The following is a 25,222-nucleotide window of genomic DNA, read 5'->3' on the forward strand; positions in this document are numbered from 1 at the left end:
CCCTCAAAGGAAACTAATGGGTGAAGGGATAGACAGGGCTGGATGCTGACTTCAGGTTTTTCCCCCCGGATAAAATGGTACAGCAGCATGAGAAGAGTCTGCAGGTTGCATAGACTTGAAGTGAATAGTTCATTGCATTGCAAGAGCAAGCACTTCTGTCATGTGTTTTTGCTCTGGGCTCTTCCCTGGGTTGTGTGTATCCTGCCTCTGTGTATGGAGAGGATGTTTAATGATGTGAGGCTGAACTGTGGACCAGGTTCACTTGTCTTTTCTTCACAAGCTTGTTGCCTGATCTTGGATAACAGAAGACTCTTAGAGCTGTCAGAAATGCCTGCAAAGGCTCTCTGTGTTTAGGGACCTGCTTATGTTGACAAATCTGAGCTGTGGTTCCTGTGATTCATTTACAGGTGTACTATCGGAATAAAAGTTCTTTTGTGTCCAAGGATCTAATGTAATTAATAGAAAGACTTGGATGTGTACAGATGCTATGGTCATGGGGGACTACATAATTAATGTAGATGTAACTTGCTGTTAGTAAGTGGCTATACACCAGGTAATACATGTGTTTCCTACCCCAGACAGTATCCAGTCTGAGGCGACTCTGAGGACTGGTGTTTGGAAGTTTCAGTGATGTCAGTATCTTTGAATACCCATGTGACAGTGTTAAATCGGGTGCAAGGAGTAAGGGTGGTGTGGAATAAACCTGCTCAAGTGATTCCTCTCAATTTGCCTATGGGCCATCTTAGGTGTGTGACCTAAAAACCAGTTTGCTCAAATACATGAGCGTGTGAAAGGAGCGTTCAAAACCAGTATTCTCTTTTTTCATTCTATCTGACAGAAAATCTGCCTTTAATGGAACTTACAGAAATGCTTTCTGTTAACTTAAGATCATAATTATCACTTGCTTTCAAGACTGTTACACTTGCCTGAAGGTTAGGAGGAAGAGGAAACGTCCTCTGCTAGACTACTACTGTCTGCAAGGCAGAGGTGGAGGAGTGTGAAGTGTTAGCTCTGTACGTGCATGAGTGTGGGCTCTTGTGTTTCGCTTATATATGTAATGCCTGACTTATGAAGAAACTCCAAAAAATCAAAAGTGAGAGTGCACTGTCCTTTAAAAATGTAAAGCTGCTACAGAGCAGACCAGGGAATACAGCATATTTATCTGCCAGGTGTGCTGGTGAGTAAGTCTTACTACTGCACCAAAGGCTATCCTCACTTCTGTTGATGTTTTTTCCAACAGACTCTGTCTTTTTATTTTTTTTTTTTTTTTGTGTGTGTGTGGATGCTGAAATCAAAAGGGGAAAAAAAGCCAAGCCAAAGAAAATTCCTTACCGGAACTGCTGAGGGGATGACCTTCTAGTCTGGCCTGTGGCCCTGAGGTCTGCTGGTAACACACATGCACCGTGTGCTGGCTGTGGTGATGCTTGTGGGGAAGCTGGGATGAGCCCCTGTCAGAGGAGCCAAACTGGCTTTAGAGAAACCATTTAATAAGAAGTTTACTTAATTTCTGCTATAATTGGAATACATCACAACATTGGAGCTATACTATCATAAGGACTTAAAGGGACTGCTCAGGCAATAGGGGCTGCTCCTTTTTTTTCCCTTATCACAGTTTCTCTATAAATATTGTTCAAAGTCCTTTCTTTCCAAAAGACCTGGATTATTTTTAGGAATTGCTCAGTATTTTCTGCACTACCTTTACCGTGGAAGTGCGGCTACCCAGAGAGTGAAATGAGGTTCTTGCTCTGTCGGTACAGAGCTGCTCAGCTTTGGTAGTTGTTCCCGCTGGCTTCAGGCTGGTAAGCCAGCAGCTCTGGGTTGTTCCTTCTGAAGTTGGAAGGTATTGAGTTAGCAATCCTAATTAGGAGTGTCGTGAACCACAGTTAAGAACAGAGCAGCTAACTAGGACAAACAAATGTGCAAGTGACAGCGTAATTGAAACTGCAGGGGAGTGTCGCAGGAATAGTTTGCAAATGTCAATGAGAAACTCCACAATGGCATTGGGGAAAACTATTACTCTTAAAATTTGCCGTAGGAGTGTTCTCAATGACCATAGGCAGTCCGGACCTCTGCTGAGTCCTTCATCCATTTTTAATTAGCTGTTCCCTTCTGATTGATGCCTGCCTCTTGTAACGCTCTGTCCATGCCGGCTGCCGCATGTCGGCTGAACAGGGCTCTGGTGTCCCCAGCTGTCCCACGGCTGCTCTCCCACAGGTGCCGTTCCTGCATGGTCTCGCAGTCTGTGTGGCCCATACGTAGTTGTTAGTGTGGGTAAGGTGGATGGAAGTTCTGGAGTTCGGTACTAATTAAGTTCCTGGACACGAACTGCTTCACAAACTCCACTTAGAGGATTTGTCTAATTGACTGAGGAAATAGTTTGAAGTGGAAGAACGTTTCTTTCCATTAATGTTCAAATGAACTGCAAATTACAGAACTTTGAAGCCTCCATATTTCCTTAAGATAAAAGCTTTTTAAAAAATGGAAATAGAAATTTGTTTTAAATCAGAAAGATGCATTTATATGTGGTGAGGGGAGGGGTTTTAAGTAATTTTCTGCATGAATAATTTGAAAGCTGTTGATGACTAGTGAAGGTGGGCTGTTACATTTCTCAGTCTTAGACTGGGGAATATATCTAATATTTTTCTTTTTATAGAATGGGAACTGATGAAGGAAAAGAAATTCCCTAGGCTTAGCAAATGCCTCAGCATCTGGGTTGACTCTAGTGTGGAGTTGTTCCCTTAATGCAATTGCAGATAGGAACTGCATCCAGGATCTACCTTGCTATCACAATATAGCAGCAGAATTAAAGTGTGGTTCGTAGAACATGGATGTGTTTCTTATGTGAAGAAATATTGGAAGGGCAGGGGTACGTGGAGGGGGAGCTACTAAACTCAAGATGGGAAGGAAGGGGTATGGCTACCAGGGGGCTGCCTGCTTTCGTCACTCTTTGGAGCAGTGTAACAGATCTCTAAAAGTCATCTACAGTCTGTGCAGTTAATTTGAGGTCTGATACCTGTTCAGTTAGTGTGTGCTGGCTGTGGGGGTTGACTCGTAGCAAATCCAGGATGCTGCGGTATGTCTGTCCCATGGCAGACCCTTAAGCCAGGCTGTATCAATCTGCTTGCTGGGAGTGGAGAGCGTTCACGCGCATCGCTACTGTGTGGCAGCCAGGTAAGGCAACAGCCACCCAGAAAGGGCTGTGGGTGATTCTCCCCCTTCACTTCCTGCACATCTTCCCTCTGTTAATGTAGACTAATACAAAGAACAGTAAACTAGCAAGTGTCCTGAATATTAATACTAGCTCTTCTGCTTTTGGGCTATGTTGTGTCCGCTCTGCAGTGACGGCATGGCCATGGGTAAGAGGTAGGTAGTGTTCTAACCTAGTTTGCATATTTTAACCTACTTTTCTTAGGATTCTGCCATTACACACAGCTGGCTGTTTGTCTACAGTGTGTATGTGTTGCAATACGGCTAAACATTGTTAGGCAAGAAAATACGTATTTCACTTAATAGGTTGTCCTGTTAAATTGTGTTGTCCTGCATATTCACTAGCAACGGACTTTGTAACAGTGATTCCACTGCACCAGCTATAACAAAGAAAAAAGAGCTTTGGATCAAAGGATCTATATAAACATATACATGCCTGCAATAAAAAAATAAAAAAGTGCAGTCAGTACATTAAGATGGCAATTTTTATAGAAGTACAATTTACACTGACCTTAAGCTGTAGATTAAACTTCTGAAACAGTGTTTTGTTTTGTACATTTTATATTTCACGCTGACAGAAATTAGGCAATAGCTTTAATATGTCAGAACCTTCTTCTCTGTGGAGAACTAAGTCTTGCTTGTAGAGGTGGGTGGTGGCTGTTTTTTTGGCTCCTGGGGACTAGATTTTTACCAATATTGATTGCAACAGTTGGGTGGTAGAACCTTGAAACAGAGGACTGAGCAGAAGGCATATGTTTTTGTGGCAGAGGGGATGTTGGAAATCACCTTGAGGACAAAACAAATATTTGTTTTTAAGAGCATCTGTGATTAACGCATCTGATGATGAAAGAGGTTGAAGGACATGTGGATATCTCTCCTATGATAAGCTAGGAGCTGAAGAGGGAATGGTGCTTCGGTTTAAGCATTTGGCATGAAAGAACCAAGGCAGGCAGGGGCATCAGTCTGAGGCTGCGCTTCTGCAGCAAGAGAGGCTGCCATCAGAACGGGCACATCTCTCCATTCCATGACCCTGTTGTACAGTGATGGAGTAACTCTTGGAAAAAGGCCACAAAAACTACTGGTAGTTTACTGTATTCCCTTTTCCTTTTCATCCATGTTGGATATAGAATGTTTTGAGTGTAAATGCTGCTGCGGTTTTATTGTAAAGGATACTTAAGATCTATTCCATGTCACTTTTAAATTTCTAGAACCTGCAGTATACTTCTACAGCTCACTCCCTACCTTTGTGTAACTATACAAGGAACGGAACTGTTCTATGTAATACGGGTTTGTCCTAAAAATATCCTTCTACTGTTTTTTCCCCATCTGTTCCGCAGCCGTTATGTTTCTGTGCAGAGTCGTATATAAGGAATAGAGTCTTTATCCGCAGCTAATATGGATACTCTCAGGGGATATAAATATCATGACACCTTTTCTGGAAAGGGTAACAGATGGCACCTAGCCACATGCATGCTTTGATTTTCTGTAAGCTGTTTTTGATGCTGTTCTGTGTGGGGTTTTTTTTGTTGGTTGTGTGTGTGTTTTTTTTTTTTTTTTTTTTTTTAGGGGTGGTGGTGGTGGTGGGGAAGTTTAGCACGCTGCCCTCAGCAGCCAGAAGCCTTGAGTGAGCTGACCTCTAGTGAGCAACGCCAGAGTGGTGGGCAAAGATGACAGGGAAATCTTTGCACATGCTTTTATTTTATGGAAAGAGGATGCCCTCGGAGTTCTAGTTCTCAAATGTAAAAGGCTGATGGGTTCTCACAACTACATCAGCTCACCCACATCCTTAAAACAAAGATGAAAGTTGTTTCCTAGGGAGAACAATGATGCAGTATTTGCTCAGAGATAGAAAGGCAGATAAAATAAACCACTTTGTGTTCTTTCCCTACACTCTGTGATGCTGCTTTGTCTTGAAGAATGTTCAAGGAAACTAGCTGTTCAAAACAAAACCTAAACGGGTGAAAGAAAAGATAATAGGGCTTGACTTTCATGAGGCTTATTTAGCTTCATAGCTCTGCTCTTTTTACTATGGAGAAATGATCCCTGGTCTGCACTAAAGTAATGTAGATCTATACTGCGTTAGCTTAATTCTGATCTATAGCACGTGTCTTATCCATCTTTCAAAGCATTTCAGGTCTCTAACCTTTAGGGACTTAGCTTTGTGATACTAGTTTAGATTTATAAATTGATTTTAACCCTGGGTCTGGATGTGATGATTTGACCTAAGAGCACTGCTGGTGTGAGCTGTCACAGCTCTGCTGGTGCCAGTGGAATTGAATGCCTGTGTACCATCGCTCAGGGAGATTATTGGGTTTACAGGGAAATACAGGCTGTGAGTGTGCATACATAAATTGTGTTGCACGTATTAAAGAAATTCTGCATGCACTAAAGAAATTCAGTCTTTTGGAATATATTTTGAGCATTCTAAGCATCAAGAAGTAATTCCAGATAACTGCCATTATTAAAGTTAATTCTCTCTTTCTGTTTCAGTACCCTTTTGACCATTTCCTATGGCAGGCTCTGCCTTCATGCTCGAGACAAGCTCCCTTCAGTTATGCAGCAATTACAGTTTTTTTGGAAGCCTTTGCTAGACTCTGTAATTAGAACCTGGGATCTCAGAGCCACAGGAGAAGCCCATCTTCACAGCAGCACAGGTTTACTATGGTTAGATATTAAGTATATTGTGTTTAGCAGGCATAGTTTTAGAGGCTTTTATCATTTGTCAAGGAAGAGTTAGGGGGCAAAAATGAAAACAAGTGGGTATTTTTCGATATTGTTAGATACTTCTCCGACTCTGTGTTGGTGAAGAGTATACACGCAGTGTTCCTGACAGCATAGGTTAAACACTTTCTGCAACGTTTTTCCAGAATTAAGTGGTGGTCTGAGAGATGTGTGTTATTGGCTGTAGGGCATGAGCTGTGTGTGAGCATTGCCTGGTCAGACAGAGCTTCTGAACAGATCCTGGATCGTACGCTGGGATCTACGGAGGTGATGCTGCCAGCTTAAGGTGCTGGGGCTGTGCTCTAGTAGCACCCTGTGCTCCAGCAGCTGCGTTGTGTGTTTCAAGTCAGTGGTTCCTTAATCTAAACCGGTATCTAACTTTGCTGAAGGCTTTGAGTTATGATTTTTATCTGTTTGTATTATTGAGGTTTTCTACCAATGCTGCTTTCCTGTCTTTGTAAGAGTGTTACTTGGAGGAGAATGGATTGCCAATTTTTTTTGGTGGTATGAGCTGTGAGTGAAACCCCTTTTGTGGCTGGGATTTGCAAAGTTGGTTGCGGTGTTTATCGGAGCGAGGAGGGAAGATGCAGGAGCCAGCAGCAGGCAGCTTCAGCTTCAGCTTGAGGAAGGGATCCTGCCTTTGCACTCTGGGTTGTGGCCAAAGCAGAGTATGGCTGAAACCCTCAGTGGCGTCAGACCTGGCCCTTGTCAGGGATGGAGAATATCCATCAACAGGGTGAGATGCCACCAGCTCTGGTGTGGAAACTTCTCTTGAAGGCTTTTGGGCAGTTTGTACAGCTCCAGAGATAAGCCATCCAGCTGTAACGTAATCTATAGGTAGCATCCTATAGAAAAAAAGTTTTCTTCGTGTCTAACATCTTCAGTTCATTCATCTGTTGAAAGGAAATTATTATAATAATAGCTCTAAATGCCTTTAAGAGACTCTTCTTAGTTCCTGTGTGGTCACACACATCTCATTTTCTCCTCAAGGCTGCTAAGGAAAAGCCTAAATGATAAATCTGCAGAGACATCTAATGGAAATTATATTGATTGTTCTTTCCAAGTGTTAACTTTCTTATATGAGTGGCCTGTGTGTCAGTTGATCATATTCAGGTTGGGCATTTTTTTTTTTTTTTTTTTTAATTTTTGCACGTGTTCTGTTACGGGGCCCTGAGGATGTTTGCTGTAATGGCAGGTGGTGCAGGGGGTTGGTGGGAGCTTGTTTAAGTTATCTGTTTCTGAGAAATAGCAGGTGATGTCCAACTCCTGAGTGTGCCATTTCTACCTGTTAAGTACCCTCGGTGTAAGGGCTTTTTCTAGCCCTAGGAGGACAACTGTTAGCACTCTTTATTTCAGCTTTTTATGTTGATGGAAGGATTGGTAGTCTTTCAGGTTGGAAAAGACCCTTAAGAGGCAGTTCCCTCTGTGCCCTGGGGTGGATCCCATCTGGCTCCATGGGCTTGTGTGTGTCTAAGTGGTGCAGCAGGTCACCAGCCACTTCCCTTTGGATTATGGGGGCTTCATTCTGCTCCCTGTCCCTGTCTTCCAGCTTCTGTGCCTTTAGATTCCCTTCTTGAAGAATGCCCAGCCTTCCTGGTCCCCTTGGCCCTTTGTGCCTATCCCCAAGGACTTTGTCAGCCAGGCTCCTGAACCGGCCAAGGTCAACCCTCTGGAAGTCCAAGGTGGTGGTTCTGCTGACCCCTCTCCTAACTTCTCTGAGAATCAAAAACTCTGTCGACTCATGGTCATTGTGCCCAAGATGGCCTCCAGCCGTCACAGCACTCACCAGTCCTTCCCTGCTCCAGACGAGGTCCCATGGGCGCCTTCCCTCGCTGGCTCCCTCCCCAGCTGTGTCAGACGTTCCCTTACACACACACCAGGGACCTCCCAGACTGGTCCCTCTCTGCTTGTTGTGTTTCCAGTGGACGTCCGCTAAGCTGAAGTCCCCCATGAGAACAAGGGCTAACGAATGTTTTACTGATGAGCACCACATACCTGCGGACGCTCCTGCAGAGACCAAGGCAATCCCTATCCGTACAGTATAACTGCGATATAGATTCTGCTGATAAAGCTGCAGGTTTTTTTCATATCGTTGAGCCCAGTAGGGTGGAGCCAAGTCCTCATGCGCAATTTAGCCTTTACCCCTGTGGCACAGTCCTCGGTGTGCACAACTGGTGTCCAGGACAATTGAAAAAGCTGGAAATTAGGCTCTAATGATGGCAAATTTCTGGCTGGCTTATTTGTTTAAGGAACGAAAATATGAGCATATTATGCCTTTAAAAAACACTGGATCTCTCCTTAGTTAGGATTTTCCAGCTCACACAGCCAGCTTACATTGCCACCTCTAGCAACTATGACAAGCAGCGGGGTACATTTCTGATGACAGTAAGCAGCTGAGGTTGACCTCAAGCCTGACTTGTTTGCAGTAGTATCGAGAAGATTGTAGCACCATCGCATTGCCCTTACAGCCTCTCCTGAGTGTCTGTAAACCAGTTAGGTATTGCCTTTTTCTAAATTTGTATTCAGCACCCTTGATCTACTTTGGATGCAACCACAATACCAGTAGTAAATGACCCTCTGCTATCTTTTTGTTGCTGCCAATGTTACCAGAAAATTCCTGCTTTTTCTCAGCCCTTTATCATACAGCTTTCTAAACGGTTCAAGAAAACATTGTGCTATTGCACAATTAGCAAAAATGAATATAGATCTCCCGAATATAAATGCAACATCTTCTTTCAATGGAATAAAAATGATTAAGTTTGTTTGTCATGGGCTGCCCGGAAGAATAAATCTCTTACTGGAATTCCTGAGAAGAGACTGAGTAGCACTTTTTTGTCTCCTTGAAATGTCATCTTTAAAAAGTACTGTCCCATAACTCTGGATGATGTGCTGCATAGCCACTAACATGGAAAATTCGGTACTTTTTTCAATCTCAGATATTATCTAGTACATATGTTGTGAGACGGGTAGAAAAAGCCATTGCAGAGAAGACCCAGTGGAGGCTGTTCAGGGTGGGCTGAAGATGTCATCTCGGATTCACATTTGAAACTGTCAGTTAGTGTAGAAATAAAAATATTTGGTTATGGGGTTTTGAGGGGTTTCCCCCCTTTAAATCTTTTTCACTGTGTTTTTTTGTGAAATTGTCTACTGATGTCATTACATTTGGCATCCTGAGCCCTAAGGTTTCTAAAACAGAATTTTCAAGCGTACAATTGCTTTCTCTTCAGTAAAGCAGGCTCTTTGATGTTGTAAGATCTTTAGGGCAGGTACAGCTGTGTTTGCATGCTGCCTAGTACAGGGAGCAACATTCTGCAGCCTTTTCTCAACTACCACAATATAAATATACCACCACCAGATTACTTTGAAGGGGGAAAAATACCCCAACCAAAACTAAAAGAAAATCAGTCCGATCTCCTGGCTTCTGATGCACTTGACCTCTGCAGCAGCAGCTTAATCTCTGAGTTTCAGCTTTTTCTTATACTTTGAGATATGGAGTCTCTGTTTATGCTGCCATATGCAGCAGTCAAGGGGAGGCTCAGGATCTGCATTTGCAGCAGCTCTGGGTGTCTGGGTCCCTGTTCTTGTACTGGAGACATTCCCTGTGTGCTGGAATAGGCCACAGCACTCGGTGTGGGTAGCTGAGCTGGGTGGGGAAATGACCTGTGTGACTGATATCTATAACCTGCACAACTTGTGTGCATGTGTATCTCAGTCTGCTCACTTACAGCAGAAACTCCTATTTAAAGGCATAATAAGTTCCAGGGCAACAAAGCAGTAAATGTTGAATGTTGGTGTTTGGTGTGTGGTTTGGTTTTTTTTTTTTTTTTTTTAATATCAAAGAAAGCATAATTGCTGCAAAATCCAATGTCTTGAGCCCAAGCAATTAAAAGAAAAGGTGTCCTCAAAGAACTGCGGCATGCTGATGCTGCAGTGCGTAACTGCGGCCCGGTAACCTTTAGCCTGCAGTTGTCTGGCTTGGAGCTGAGCCTGGATCGGTGCGAGGTGGGATGCAGGGCGGCCTGAGAGCCCCAGTGTTCCCCGGCCGCGCTGCCCGGACAGTCGCGCTGTGTTTCCAGCTCCGGGCGGTGAATACCGGGATTGTGCGGCACGGCGCTGGCAGGGGTGGTGCGGCGCTGGCAGGGGTGGCGTGGCGGTGGGGTGCCACAGGAAACCCTCCGGGGCTGGGAGGAAGCCTGGGGGGCTCCTTCCAGGCTCGTGCACACAGCCGGAGCTCATTCGGTGCTTCGTGCTCTGCCCCAGGGGCTGCCTGCGCAGTTTCCACGTGCTGTTGTAGGTGTATGTACCCATTCTGATCAGATGCAACATGGGTGTTACAAGGTTTAAATTCACCCTGTGTTTGCTTATGGCCATTTGGCAGGGAGTTGTTTCCTTTCCTCTTGCCTTAAAACCTCCCAACCTTGCTTTTTGTGTTAGTAGTATCAAAAAATCCTCTTTCATACAAAATATAAACATAATAAAGCAATTATAATCTGTTTTTTTCCCGATTATAGATTTGTAAATGTTATGGTAATGGTGCAGAATGTACTTTTAATCTCTTGTTTAAAGTTTGAGTTAATCTTTTATTTATATACGCATAGACTCAAAACCCTTAAACTACTTCCAAAACCGTTCTCTATAGCAAGTTCTATTTATACTTCTTTTTGCATGCGGGATGTGTAGCTGCATATCTACGTGCTCATCACCACAAGGCAGCTGAATTACTCAAAGGAGATTTTCTACCTCAGAAACGTGGGTTTACCTTGTGTACTAATAAAGAGAGCTCCTGCCAGTCCTTTCAATTTTTTATGGTTTCTCTGTATAACTGTGGTCACTGAATGCAAGCTCAGCATTAAACAGCGTTAAACCAATGACAGCATCAAAATTTGTGCTTTAATTGGTGCCCCTTTGCCTGTGAAGGGCTGGACAGTGTGTGCCATGCCCTTGGGTGAAGGGGCTGCTTCTGCGGTCTGGGCGTTGGGGTGCTGCCCTACCTCCCGCTGCGGGAACACTGTGGTGCTCTTTCAGTTTATTTCTGGGGGGAACTAAAATAAGAAAAGAAAATATATTCTGAATATGCTGAGACAAGGAGGGAAGCTTTGAAAGCCAGGAGAGCTTGCAGGGAGACCAGAAGCCCAAAAGGTTTTCTCTGGGATCTTGGCTGTGAGCAGAAGAGTACACCGTTGTGTAGCTGTACCCTCTGTTTGCTCCTCGGTGGAGCTCCAGAAGAACCGGCGAGTGGGGCAGCTGGGGGTGGTTTCTTTCTAGCTGACTCTTGCAGTCCCTGGTTTTACACCTGGGAAATTCGGGAACTGTGAAAGAGCTGTGAAAAAGAGGAATTCATAGCTGAGGCTTGAGCTCATGAACAGTTAATCTTGTATGCTTTTAAGCTTGAATTTTATTATGGTCTGTTTCCATCTTAATGTTGAGATTGGGCTCTGCTGAGTTTGTAGCCAAAGTAACTTAGTGACGTAGTACTTTTGTGCTCCCTCACCACTGCCCTCATTCGCAGAACACTACAAGTGCTTGTTTTGATTCTTCTTTCAGAATCAAAGACAACCATATGGGGAGGCAGTATGAAGTCCTCATAATAAACAACCGCTAAAAGATGACATAAAGTCATTTTCTTTAGTAAGAAAAGTCAAGGTCTATAGCAACCTTGTGACAAAAGCAAAGCTAGCATCAGCTATTCAATTTAGCATCAGCCAGCAAACTGGAAATGGGTAATAGAAAAAGGTGCAGGAGCAAAAGGAATAAAGGGGAAGCGTTATGGATCGCTGTATTGACAAGCACGTGGCGACCCCCGTGTCCCCTGGGGGCTGCCTGGGGCAGAGCAGCCTGACTTTGCCCTCAGGTTGCTGTGGAAAGTGATGTTTTCCAAACTGAGCATTGGGCCATGGCCAGGATCCACTTCTGGTGAGTCAGCAAGTTGGAGGAGGAGAAGGGGGTGAGGAAGGCTGCTCCTCAGGGTTACTCAGCAGAGAGCATTCCAGGAACTGGGATTTTCCCAGATACAGCGAGGCATCTCCTAGCTGAGATAGGGGATGGAATGGAAGTAAATACTTTTGAAGGAGAAAATCTTTCTGTTTTAGGGGAATTTTTATAAAGAGATTTCTCCGCTGTAATCAGGTTATTAACATTCCACAGATCCTGACACATCAAAGGGACTTGTGTTGTCTGAATGTGTCTTGTTGGGAAGCAAAGCTGTTCTGGGGAGAGCTCGGAAGGGGGAACAAACCCTGGTCACCTCTCACAAGGCGGGTGGGTGAACTACGGTGTTTCCAGTTGAGTCCTGGGCTTGGATTTTAAGAGTTCCATCTCTCCGGTTCAGCTCCCAGCAATGCTGTCACAAGAGGATTAGTCTGTAATACTACTAATTTCTCCTTAAAAAGTAATCAAGTGACTATGGTCTCCTTTTTTTTTTCTTTTTCTTTTTCTCCCCCTTCTTCCTTTTTCTGGCATGATTGTGGTGGTTCTCTTGGGGGTGGCCTGTGTGGGGGGCATGCCAGGAGGTGCTGAGGCGGAGGCTGCCCCTCACAGCTGCTGTGTCAGGATGGAGCCCACTCTGCAAGCTCTTCCACGAGGGATTCTGTAAGTCTCGGGTGGAAGCACTTTATAAAAATGTTCAGTGACACAAGGGTAGGTGGGCAAGTGGTCGCTTTCCTGGAAGTAGCTCCTTGGCCAGCCCCACACTGCTGGGGAAGGCTTTCCCTGGGGAGCCTGCGGAGTTGGGTGCCAGTGTCTTGCAAAAAAAAAAAAAAAAAAAAAAAAAATTATGATGACTCTCTGAAGTGGGGAATTGTGGGGAATATCTTGTTTTAAAAATGTTTTTATGGTCTTTAGGATAGAAAGGATAAGGAAGGTTATAGCCCTCGTGTGCTGGGATGGCCACATGGGTGTGTTTTTGTTGGCTGTTTTTTCTTGTTTTTAACAGTTGGCATTTCTAGGAGAGTAGTAAACAGAAGATAACTTGATCTATTCTTTTTTTTCTTCTGAAGCCAGAATCTCATGCCCCATGCAGAACAAGGAGGATGGAGAGAAAGATATAGAAATTTTTTTGTAATATTAATGTCCAATACATCTATTTATTATGCTTCTTACCCAATTTTGTCAAATGGCAAACACAGTAAAAATTTTTTATCAAGCATTTACAGCATACCTTTAAGTTCTTTAGATCTTGCAAGTACTGTACAGTACCTATAGCAGAGATGCTCTGTAGATCACCATAAAAAGAATACCTAGAGCTGAGATGGATAGTTGTGATCATTTAAGCAGGAAATAATTTTGGTTAGGTAAAATGCTAACTTTTTTTTTTCTTTTAAAGACCACTCTAGACAATATTCTGTAAAATAACTTCTGTATAAATTTGGTGGAAAAGATTATCAGTTAATTTGTCTGTGCTTCATACTCAAGCATGCAAAGCTGCTAAAGACTTTTTGCCTTAAACATCCCTGGGCTTTTTTGTCCTAATATATTCTGTATTTCCAGTTAAGCTGTATGTTGGGAAACGTGGGGGAAGTTTCATGGTTTCCTTTTTTTTTTTTTTTTTTTTTTTTTTTTCCTTCCTGAAAAATAACTTCCTCTTCTAGTTGAATAAATCCCCAATGGAAGCCTCCTGCAGCCTTTATTGAAGCAAACTTAGAACAGGTTTTCTGTAAGATCAAGTTCTACTCCAAGAGTAAGAAATACAAGATTGCCCTTGCAGAAGCCAGTCACAGATGAAGACAAAGCCCTCATGTGACTATTAGAGCATTTTGGCCTGAAAATTCAAATGGGGAACACTTAAAAAAGGGGATGCAAAAGACAATAATATATTTAGGCTTTATTTAACTTTTTGGAGAGAATGTCACCACCGCTAAGCGAGCTGCATCAGTGGATAGTCATTGCAACCGTGTGGTCATGATACAGGTTTTCTTCTTGCTGGAAATCGTGCAGAAGCGATGCTTATGTGTTGTAAGGACAGACTGAAGGGTGGGTTTTAGGGCCAGGGTCAGGGCTTGCCCTTGGGTGTGATGCTACTGTGCATTATTTCAGAATTTCAGTTCATTTGTTCATTGTGTGTTGTGGTGTGTGGTTTGGTGGTTTTTTTTTTTTTTTTTTTTTTTTTTTTTTTTTTTTTTTTACCTTAACCTGCCATTTACATTGCAAATGTGGGCGCTGAGAAAATCACTTTTGAAATATTTTTATTGCTGATCTCTATAGATGAAGCGGGTGACTGTAGGAGTTAGTTACACATCTGTATGATGCAGGAGAACTTTGACCTTTGCATTGTTCAAGGTTAGGGGTTAGCGGAGGGGGGGAGAGTAAGGGATGACACTGGGTCTCCAGCAGAAGAAGCGTCATGCTTAAACTGAGTAGGTTTGCAATACCAGGTAATGGTATATTACCGTTCCCCTCCGGGTATAGAGCTGCTTTGACTCCCATCGATGGGTATTTCACATAAACCTGTAGCTTTTGGTCCGTATCTAGGAATGGTAAAGCCAAAGAAGCTAATATCTTGCAAGGAAGTGGGAAAATGGCCCTTGCTAAGGCAAACCCTGAGCTGGCCCTGGGGTGGGAGGATGCGAGACTGAACCCGTGTGCTTCAGGGAGAGCGGCACGGAGCTGTGCCTGGCAGTGGGACTGCTCCCCAGCTTCTGCGTGGCCGCAGCAGAAAGCTGTGGTGGTTTCGGTGGTACCACCTGTGCCAGGGTGCAGCGGGTCTGTGGGGAGCTCAGACACAAGTTTCCCAGGATAACCGGTGCTTACCTGTGCCTGAGTGTGTGGGTGTTGAGAGGTTATTGGGGATAAAGGCACTGGAAACCCAGGGCTGCAGTTTCAAAGCGTTTGTCAGCTCTAGCAGACTTTTTTCCTAAAGCCTGATCCAAAGACATCTAACAAGGACATTGTATTTCTGCGATCATTTGAGTCTTTAATGTTGTTTTAAGATGTGTGACTGAATATCTTCTTTTTTTTTAATATAGGTAGTAAATACCTTGTGATTTACATAATACTATCAAACATCTGTACGCAAAGCGAAATTAATTACTGCACACAGCACTTACCAGGCAAAGGCAGGGCACTGTCTTGATAATTACAGTATCACTGCAGAGTAAATATATCTGTCTTCAGTTGACAATATAATTAATAACATCTATTGAACCATTTGACTGCTGTACTTAGTTACTGTTACAAGAATGATTTTTGCAGTGGTGCTGAGCAGCTGTGGATCTCGGAGCTGTGACTGGAGCTGTTAGCTCAGTGCCCCTGGAAATCACACCAGCAATACTTACAGTTTATGTACTTATCAGTCTGATTGATGAGCTATTGAATTCCAAGAGTTGGGATTAAAGTAAACTTATTTTTTTGTAAACCTCCTTGCTCAATCTGAGAGAGAGAAAGAGGGAGAAATCCAGAAGCAGGAATCTCCCGTGTGAACTCTTGGTGCCAGATTTTTTTGACAGTTTAGTCATGGAAGCCGTAAATTGGAACACTGATAAATCCTCTGCTGAGGACACACAATTTTAGCCTTTCTGTTCTGACATGATGTGCTGTGCAGATTAAATTTTAGATGTGTCACTGAAGGAACAAGACTCCCTCTCTCTGTTTTGCTGTCCCACCCTGTGTTTCTGAGGGCAACAGTGGCCAGGTTGGCAGCTCGTGAAGCCTTTACACCCCTGTCTCACTAGTGGCCATTGGCCTTTGGCCACCAGTGTGATGTCAAACGATAACTTGCTTGTTGCTTTTGTGCTTACAGCACAAGAAAGGAGGGAGGCAAAAAAAAATCCCAAACAAATGGCACCTTGCTGCTGTCTTTGCAGTGGCTCATGTGTCTTTGTGTTGTTGCCTTCATAGAGAAAATCACGAGAATGGCTCGGACAAACTGCCACGTTTCATAATGATGGTGCTTAGGGGGAGTTATTTTGGTTTTCATTTAGCTCTCTGCTTTTATAGAACTCTACCTTTCTGCTCCTGTTTGTCAGGAGTATTGCTTCAAAACAAAACAAACTCTAGAAAAAAGTCCTAAAACACACTTTACCTGCTTTGTTGGCTGGATTTGGGAAATTTTAAAGTCATGGTAGTATTAATTAATACCATTAAGATTATATTGCCTCATCATTTTTAATTTTAAGCCTCAGGTAATAGTTAATGGTGCTGCAAAGCATATTAATAAAATTACTTGTAGTAATTAAGGAAGAAATGAGGGGTATGTGAGGAGCTCGGAGTGGTAGGTTGGGAAGAAATGGGACCGCAGCCCAGGGTGCTTCTGGCTGCTTGGCTGCGCCCTCGGCACCGCGTGTGGCTGCTCGTTGGGCATCTGCCTTCCGGAGCTGGGCGACAGCATCCTCTGCCCCTCGCTCCTGTGGCCGGCCGGGCTGGCTTCTACAAAAAGGCACCTGAGCGATGGGTTGACCTGTAAGTGGTAAGTAAGAACAGGATAGATTTAATTCTCTCTTCATTTACTCACAAGAATTAGTCGTGGATCATTTGTGGTGTTTTTGCTGCGGTTGAGAAGCAGTGTAAAGACCTGAGGATTGATTCCCACTGCTGCTTTGTGGGAAGCATCTCAAGCAGTTATATTGCCAAAGTATCCTCCAGCTTTGGACAACGGCTGTTGTCAACAACTTCTGGCGTATAAAGTAAAACATGTATGAACTGAGACATAAAAGCAAATGAGATTTTGAGCAGTGCTGACTTCCACTGGTCTTTTTTGCTTAAATTCTTCCTTGTCCTGGTAACTGGGTGCATGTTTACAACTCATCTTTTAAACCAAAGGGGTTTTGGTGCCCGTATAAAGATTGCCCACCTTGCCATTTGTTTTCCAGTAGATGGTTGTAGTTGCTTTGCTTATTGCCAAGCTGATCAGTGTGACTGAAGCATGGGATTTTGCAAAATGGGGATCAAAAGAGGCATCTTCTGTGCCCATGTTGCTCCCTCTTAGTAAAGCCCAAAGCATTCATCCCCAGCCCCGTGACCATCTCTGCTTGTTACAAACGTTACTGTGTCTGATCACATCCCCTGCTGTAACAATCGGAGAGAAGAAAAGGTGATCTCTGTGTTTTAATTTTCTTTCCTTGACTTTGAATGTGGTGCTAACCAGCTTCCTTTAGTTAGGTGTTAGGGCACAGGAGCTGCCAGTACTGCCTGCTGGAGCGCAGAGTTCGTCAGTACATCTTCCTTCAAGGGTAATGGATGCTCAGATTAAGAGTGTACTGTTGGGGGTGAAAAGGGACGAAGAAGGTGGTTGCCACAAGAAATAGAAAAATTAAAATATTGCCTTTGGATCTCTGTTTGAGAGAGAGAAGTGGATGGTAGTTAATGGCTGGAGATGCTAGGCAGCCTTTTCTCAATCCCATGCTGTACATAGCATTGTGCTAAATACCAAACCCTCAGTGACTGCAGTGTTTCATGTTCATTCTGGAAGCTTCCTCTCTATATCTAAATGAATTTGAGCTTTTCTCCTGATACAATAGAAAAAGTGAAGAAAAGCAGCTCCCCTAGATGTTACATGAATATCTAAGCTTGCTGAATTTTCAAACCCTGTTTTCTCTGTTCTGGCATTGTTTGTTGGTGTTTGTAGCTTCCTCCCATGTTGTTGCTGGCTGCTTCAGAACAGATAGAAAAGGCAAAAAAGGCAATTGGAAGATTAATGACAATTGGAATTAATTGCAGGGAGTGCTTGTGGCCCATTAACCAGTTCCCAGCCCTGAGGGAACACTAAGGGGAGAAGAAGCTGCAATGAACAGTTCAAACATGAGTTAATTTACAGTTTTGCATAAAACCTGTTTGGGAATTATTCATCACAATTTTTTTACGGTAGAAAGTGCAATATCTTAAAAGCCAGTTTCCCTGTCAAAGTTTCAAGCCTGGAGCCTTGAACTGAAGCAAGCAACCCTTTCCCTTTCCCCTTTAAAGAAAAGAAAAACAAGAATACTTTTTTCACAGTCAGTACAAAAATACTGGGACTTGGACCAAAGTGTGTGAACTTTTTTTCCCTTGTTTTCCTTTAGAAGAGGAAGAATTGTCTGTAGCTTTATTTTGCTATGAACTCCTGACTGTCTAGGACTTGCGAAGCTGCCAGGAGCTTGGTGTGCAGATAAAAGGCTTGAGCTTCATCTCCTGCAAGACTGTTCTGGACTTCTGCAGGATCCCCGGGGTGCTGGCGGAGAGGTGGCTCTGCCAGCCCGTAAGGAGACCTGAGCTCCGTCTTGTAGTAGGAAAGGAGACCTGAGCTCCGTCTTGTAGTAGGAAAGCATCGCCTGGTATTGGGCTGGCTTGCAGCTTTGAGAACGGAAAGCAGTTTCAGAATTACCAAAATATGTCATTGAAGACATAGGGGAATATCAAAACAGAGTTTGGCAAAGTCCTATTTTAGAGGTTAAAAAAATTAAAATCAACTCCTTACTCTGATTTGGGATGCAAAGAAATGTTTTCATGTTTGAATTTTTCCTGAGCCAGAAATCTTGAATTTACTTCAACTGCTATTACAGCCTGGCAAAAATCTCCTGTATCTTTGATCCTTCTGTTTGTTACAGAGAAATGTTGAATTAAAAAGAGAATTTCATTTTGGTTTATCCAAATGAGAAATTCTTCATTTAATATGGGACTTGGAGCAAACAATCAATGTGAGTGTTTTCCAATATAGATCTATTTCCTCTTTGAAAAAGTAGCAAGACAACAACAAAAAAAAATAAAAAATAAATCCAGATTGCATTATTCTTTCACTGGTAGTAGCCTAAAAGAGTATTGTTGTTTAGCAGGCAGAAAAGCACCAGATGGAGAGGCTGTGGGCTGTGTGTTCAGTTGAGTCCTTGCCTGTCTTATGGCTTTTGGGCAAATCGCTTCTTTCTTCATTTATGAAGTGTGAGCAATAGTACTTGACTCCCAAGAATGCTTAATGCGCTAATCTCTCGGCAGACATTAGCTTCTATCATAGAAATAGAAAAGATAGTAATGCGCAAAGCCAGATTTCATCTTGTTTTCCTTAAGCCTGTCAGTTTAGGGTGGAATTTAAGAAGTACTTGACATGGTCTTAGTTTTTATTCCCCCGTGTAAGCCTGTAGCAGTACTCGTGCCAGCCTCATCGCAACTGGAACTGAACTTTGCTTGTTAAAAATCTCCCACTCCAAGTTTCTCTAGTTACGTAAGAAAAAAAATGGTATTTACTGAGTAAAAAATAGAAACTAGTTTTCTTTCAGTGTTTCAAGTAGCATTATGTAGTAGTAGATTAAAAAAAATTTCCCCAATATTTTGGGTCTGATTCGGGCAGAAAGTAACCAGAGAATGTCGGTGTAGGTCAGGAGATTGCTGTCTGCGCATTTTAGCACCTGATAGAATATTCATTGAACTGGTAGCAACATTGTACTTCACGCAGTTGATGCAAGGTAGATGAGAAAGCTGGCCCAGACAGTTTTCTCCGAGTCCCTGAGTTAACAGGAATTTGTGAGATTTGTACTTGATGAGATCAGTGGAGAGATGGATAAAATGATAGAAGTAGCAACGACTGGGATGCTCTCTGCTCTGCCTGCACCTTGTGATGCTGCACCTTGCTGGGTATAATAAAGTTTGGGATAAGGCCTTTATTAGGAAGGTTAGAAAAAAATTGCTAATTAGCCCCGTCTCTCCGAAGTGACTGATATGGATCATAAAGAATGTAAATTAAAAGCATGCTGCTGTGCTCTTGCCTCTGCAGCCACTTTATGGGCGGCATCGCTCCGGATGGGAAGTACAGGCTTTTGTCTCTTAAATTCAAAGTTGCAGTTTTGATCCCAGGCTGGATTGGTAACCTCTGAAAGTCACGGCCATCTGACAGCTCTCTTGTGGCCCATGTGGAAATGATTTATTGACTGCTCCTCTATGCTGCTTTAAAAATAAATGCACCTGTTTAGTGCAGTGCTATTCTGGTTTGCATTCAGTGCAGAGCTGACTTGTGATTTTACCTCTACATATGGGTTCTCTACTTTTTCAAGTATGTGTTCCACCTTAATTTTCTCTTGTTCCTGTTGCTACAGATGGATGGCTGTTTTCAGTCTCGGGCACGCTATGCTTTTTTTAACCTCTTGGAAGTATGTGCCTTGGGTTGCCTTCTGTGCCTGCTGCACAGCAGGTGAAAGTCTATTAAAGCTCTGTCCGGGGAGTTTCAGATGACTTTTTGTTGTTGCTTTTCCTTCAGGTAAAACAGAAGTCAGATCAAGCAGTGAGAAAGGCATTATTATTTTTTTTTTTCCTTCTGTATGGAAACCTAACGCAAGCCAGTAGCCGTGCCCTAACAGCTAGCAGAGATCATCAGTCTCAGGAAAGAAGTCGTAGGCTGAACAAACCCCGTAGCCTGAACTCCGCTGTGCACATAGCTCAAGTGGTGTGAAGCTGAAATATGTCTGCAATGCGCTGTAGGAAGCTTCTGGTTGCAATTTTCAGTTTGTAACTTTCCTTATGCATTATTTGGAAGAGGACTCGGCCAGTCGCTTCTACGTGCAGCAACTTCTGAGCTCCCAATTCCCTGCAGGAGGAGAAGAGCCCGGTACAACCTTGGGCTTCCTTGAGAGTTTTGTCACATACCAAACTCCCCACTGCGCTCCATCGCCAGCATCTTGCCAGCTGCCATTGTGAAAATTCAAGTTTTGGATACAGGGCATGCCTGCTCTGTATTCTACGTGCAGTTCTAAGAACCTCCCTTTGAATGGCCACCATGGGCATTATCAAGTCCATATGCTTATGTAGACTGGCTAGAAGCTTTTAAAGTTGAGGAGACACTAGTGAGCTAAATTTGGAGCCATTAAACCATGTTTTTTCCCCTGAGAGAAATTTTCCTGAAACAAAAATTATGCTTGATAAAGAAGTTCATGTTTGCAATGTGGCTTTCATTCTCTGGAGGGTTATTTCATTAACATGTGACATTCACTGTGGATTTGCAAAGGTGATATTGAAAATGCAGATAAAGAAAAAAAATGAATTTCTGTGGCTATAATGCCCCCATATCTGACAAGAAAGAATTTGGTATCAAAAGGATAGGGTTCTGAGAGATGGAGAGGAGCTTGGCGTTAGAGTGAAAGAGAAGTAGACTTCATATTTGGAGCCTCCTAAGTCTTAAAGGCATCCTGAATCCATCCTTCTGATTTTGAGAGATTGAGCTGGGGAAAGAGCTGCTTCCTGAGGGGTCTGCGGTCCTCTCCCTTACTTTCCAGGTGGTGTTGAATAACAGAATTGTTGAGGTTAAAAGGTGTTTCTTGAGTTCCTTCAGCCTACCCACCCTCCTCGAAGTAGGGTCGATGAGAACTGCTTGCTCTGTGCCTTGTCTAGTTTTAAGGATCTCCAAAGATGGAAGCTCCATAGCTTTTCTGGGCAACTTGTTTTAGTGTTCAATCAACCTTACGATAAAAAGAAAGTAATTCTTACGTTTAAGTGGAATTAACACTATTTCATCTTGTCCTTCCACTGGACACCAGTGTGCAGGGTCTGCCTCCATCGTCTTTATTGTATCCTATGTGTGGGTCAGCTGGAGCCGTTGTACCTGGTAACAACACATTCCTGAAGTTGCTCCTTGCCACAGTCCCTTTAGCAGAACATCACGGTGTCTTCATCCTTTCTTGCTGTGCTGCCTAACCCTGTGAATGTGACAACATAACCGGGTTTGGGGTTTTTTTTTCACTTATCAGGCTTTCTCTTGCCACTAGCTGATCTCTGATTTCTTTTACCCTCTTGTTGGCATGGGGCCGAAAAGGGACTCCTGTATCTCCATTGTGTGTGTTTGCTGCTTTGCTTGGCTCTTTGGCTGCCTGAACCCCCTGAGGGCTGCAGGACCCGTATCACTTTGCACTGGCACACACAGTCTGTAGGGCTGCTCCGGTAGTGTGTCTGTGGGTCAGTAAAATCGCCTAAAACCCTTTATGCTGTGGTGTTCTTGCAGCTTGGTCCTGGTGGTTATTGCCTCAATCCTTGGCTTAATTTTCTGTCTTGCAGACGTGCTGTATAAGCCATGAATTCTGTAACATTGGTGGTCAAATCTGAAAACAGATTTAGGTAAATGTATGGTAATTGGCATGCTGCTACCAAGTTAGAGTAGGTGTCTGAGGATCACTGTCACACCTAGATGAAAACAGTGAGCCAATTTATAGTGTGAATCAAAGGCTGTTTAAGCATGGTAACAGTAATCAGAGTGGCTGTGATACTAAAGCTCGTGCTTCAGGGAGATAGGAGAAAGTTCCCACGGAACAATGCCTGCTTTATCTTCTCTGCCCTTCCTCAAGATATTTCCTGTGTTTTCTTATTAGCATTTATATAAAATGATTAAAAATGCATTTTAAATAATCAAAATTTAAATCTTTATCTCCTTTAAAAACACTGTCTAAATAAACCTGAGTATTTTAGAGCTGTGATATTACTTACGAGATTTGGGTGCGTTATCTTGGTAACCTTTGAGCTGTTATCAGCAGAGCTGTGCAGATTCCCAGTGATGCAGTTTCAGTTCGTGAGGGGAGACTTAGGATGAGGACGCAAAATCCAATATAAATAAATTAGAGTTCCAACCCCTTAGTCAAAATATGTGGACATATTTAAAGAAGGATTAGTAAGTAAAATAGCTGTTTAGGATTAGTAAGGGGAAAAAAGCTCTCCAATCCCTATTTTCATTACAAGGTGCAAGACAACTGTTTTCTTGCATTTCACAGCATATCCAAAGCATCTGAGAAAGGAGTATTAACTCTTGCTGTCCCTGGCAAGTCAGAGGGCTAGGATTGTTAATTGCAGCAGGTGAAGTTCAGAACTGCAGAAGGTTCACTGCTCTGACCTGCCAGATTTAACCTGAGAAAATGTCCACAAATGACAGAAGCAACACGTGTCTTTGGATCCCTGGCCGTGCATTATACAGCTGCTTCCTGCAAAGTCAGCTTCTGGTCTCCTGTCCTTCACTGGGATAGATAAGTTGGTGGCAGCATCATCTTTATTGACCAGATGTGCCCGAACAGCTGGAGTGCCTTGCTGCTGCTATGTCCATATTTTTCCTACTGCTTTCCCCACCCACCCCCACCCCCCGCTTTATTTCCATCGTGGTGTATTTTTAGCTTAATTAGTGATGGCAGTACTAATCTTCTGCCTATTTTTTTTTTTTCCTCTCCTCTCTCCTGGCTTGCCATTTAGAGGCTGTAGTACAGATACAGGAAAAGTAATGGGTCCCTTACTTCAGTACAGTTGGCTGTAGATGATACCAACCATTTTGATGAAGTCTGGTAAAATGGGAATCTTCAAGAATCTCAGAATAACATGATGGAAGAAAAAAAAATAATATCCAAAATAAGTTTGAATGTTATATTGAAATCTAAAGTATTAGTAATTCAGGGCATATTTCCACTGCAGAAAAACATTCATATTTTATATGGATACTAAAGAAACATTGAAGCTGTGACTCTGTAAACCATGCCCATTGCCTGTTGTCTTAATATTTTCCAGGCACTGTCTCAGCTGTACCTAACCTGTATGCTTCTAGAGTCTAGAACAGCAAAGTCAGCAGAGTCTAGCTTTGGTAAAATAGGTGTAAATCGAAGACAGTGTATTTGCCATAATGGTTTATAGCAGTTATCTGTCATCTTTAGTGTCTTGTTTCCAGCCATGTCCAACACTTGATCCTCAAGAGAAAGGCAGTGCTCCCAAAGAACAAGGTAATCGTTTCGGTAAAATAATTCTGTCGTCATCTGCTTCCTCCAAGAGCGAATGTGAGTGTGATTCTGTACTTTCCTGTCTATATGCTGGGGGGAGGATGATATTTATATCATTCTACTTTGTCATAGCATGAGATGCAACCAATTATTTCAGTTGATGGATCCACTTATCCTCTAGAAGCTATAGTTAGCTCTCTGATGTCTAGTGAAAGTATTTGCCACTTTCAGTCCTTTATATCTTCAGAGTTCTGTATAAACATTTAATTTAATACAAAACCCACTAGTGCTGTTAAATGAATGAAGTATATACAGACTTTCACTTACAGCACTAAAAGGCCTTCTCCAGAATTGATGGGAAGTTACGCTTGCTTTGCACGGCACATTATGTCTGCAGGCCTAGCTTGTCCCTTGCAGGTGATATACAGGTACATCTTCCTTGGTCAGATAAGCACCAACTAAAACATCTTCCCCCCTCCTTGGCATTATTTGCATCCATTCCTTTTATCACTGTAAAAGACCAGACTTGTTCCCCTATCCAATAAAGTGGATATTCTAGGAAGGGAGTTTGTTGTCCGTAAACTGTCAGCTGAACCAAGTGAAAGCCAGAGCTTCATCTCTAAAAGTGTTACTGCAGATGTGCTACCCTGCTTCAGTGTCCTGACTGCTGTCACCTGTGGTGTGACAGTGTTTCTGGCTCACAATGTGTGTGTTTTGTTACCGTGCTGAAGGGATCTAGTGAAAGGTCTTAGAAAGAGCCTGCGACTTAACTCCAGTGGATTCCCAGCGTAGAACAAATAGTTTTTCAGAGAGAACCTTACATGTGAGTGCAAGTCCAGGTATCTCTAACAAGTTGCTTCTTTCTATGCTTAATTGCCAACCCTTTGTGTTATGCCAGTGTCGTGAGCCTTTCCTCAACACCAAGTCAGATCTGCCCACAGAAGTGTCTTGATTTCAGCTGCTGCAATCGTAACCGAAGCTTCCCAGCTCAATGACTGTTGTCTGCCTTGTCTGCGAGCAGACACACTCCTGCGCAGGGCTGCGGTTGGAGCAGGCTTAGGTGTGGGATGCACAGTGCTGCGGGAGTGTGCGGTCGGACTCACGCAGGCAGCAGGGGCAGCTACGCGTTGGTTACAGTCCTGCTGTGTTAATTGCTGCCGATCGAAATGCTGGGTTCATCTCTGCCACTGCTGCCACCCACTGCTGTGCTGAGTGTTTTGGTGGCAGCGGATCAGTTGCAAAGCCTGGTAAAACGGAGTGTGGTCAGTGAGCTCGGTAAGTGGTAGGAACAACTGCTCATTTCCAGCCAGTCATCTGGAAGTGTTTGACTTACGGAAGTCACACACTGACCAACCGCCAAAGAGTTTCTTTTACCTTAAACCCACCAGAGATGTGGAGAAAGCAGTCTGTCCTCCAAGGCACAGGATGTCTTTCTGCATGGTGCTCAGCTGTGTTTTACAGCTGATAATTTTGAGAGCTATTTTTCTGCTACAGCTTCTGGTAAATAGATACCTACAGAGACACAGTTAGAGATGAGGCTCTGAAGCGTGGTCAGTGGCTACCGATGCTTTGGCCCAGGTTTTGACGGGGCTGGGCTGCCTGGGATGGCACCCAGGGTCCTGGGTACTGGAACCTGTTGCAGCGCCGTCTGTGCCTGCGGGCAGCAT

The 25,222-nt window shown here is 43.3% G+C and overlaps 1 protein-coding gene and 1 long non-coding RNA gene across 4 annotated transcripts in view; one reads left to right on the forward strand and one right to left on the reverse strand.

Moving 5' to 3' along the window:
- Positions 1-25,222, forward strand: part of PTPRT (protein tyrosine phosphatase receptor type T) — a 467,104-nt gene that overhangs the window by 40,915 nt on the left and 400,967 nt on the right. The window lies entirely within an intron of this gene.
- LOC308070746 lies at positions 12,699-21,519 on the reverse strand. The gene is made up of 2 exons (XR_013930836.1): positions 18,133-21,519; positions 12,699-18,101 (listed from the first exon to the last, which is right to left on the reverse strand). It is a non-coding gene; the product is annotated as an uncharacterized lncRNA (long non-coding RNA).

Source organism: Falco punctatus, assembly GCF_963210335.1.
Source record: "Falco punctatus genome assembly, chromosome: 10".
In the NCBI taxonomy this organism is placed as follows: domain Eukaryota; kingdom Metazoa; phylum Chordata; class Aves; order Falconiformes; family Falconidae; genus Falco; species Falco punctatus.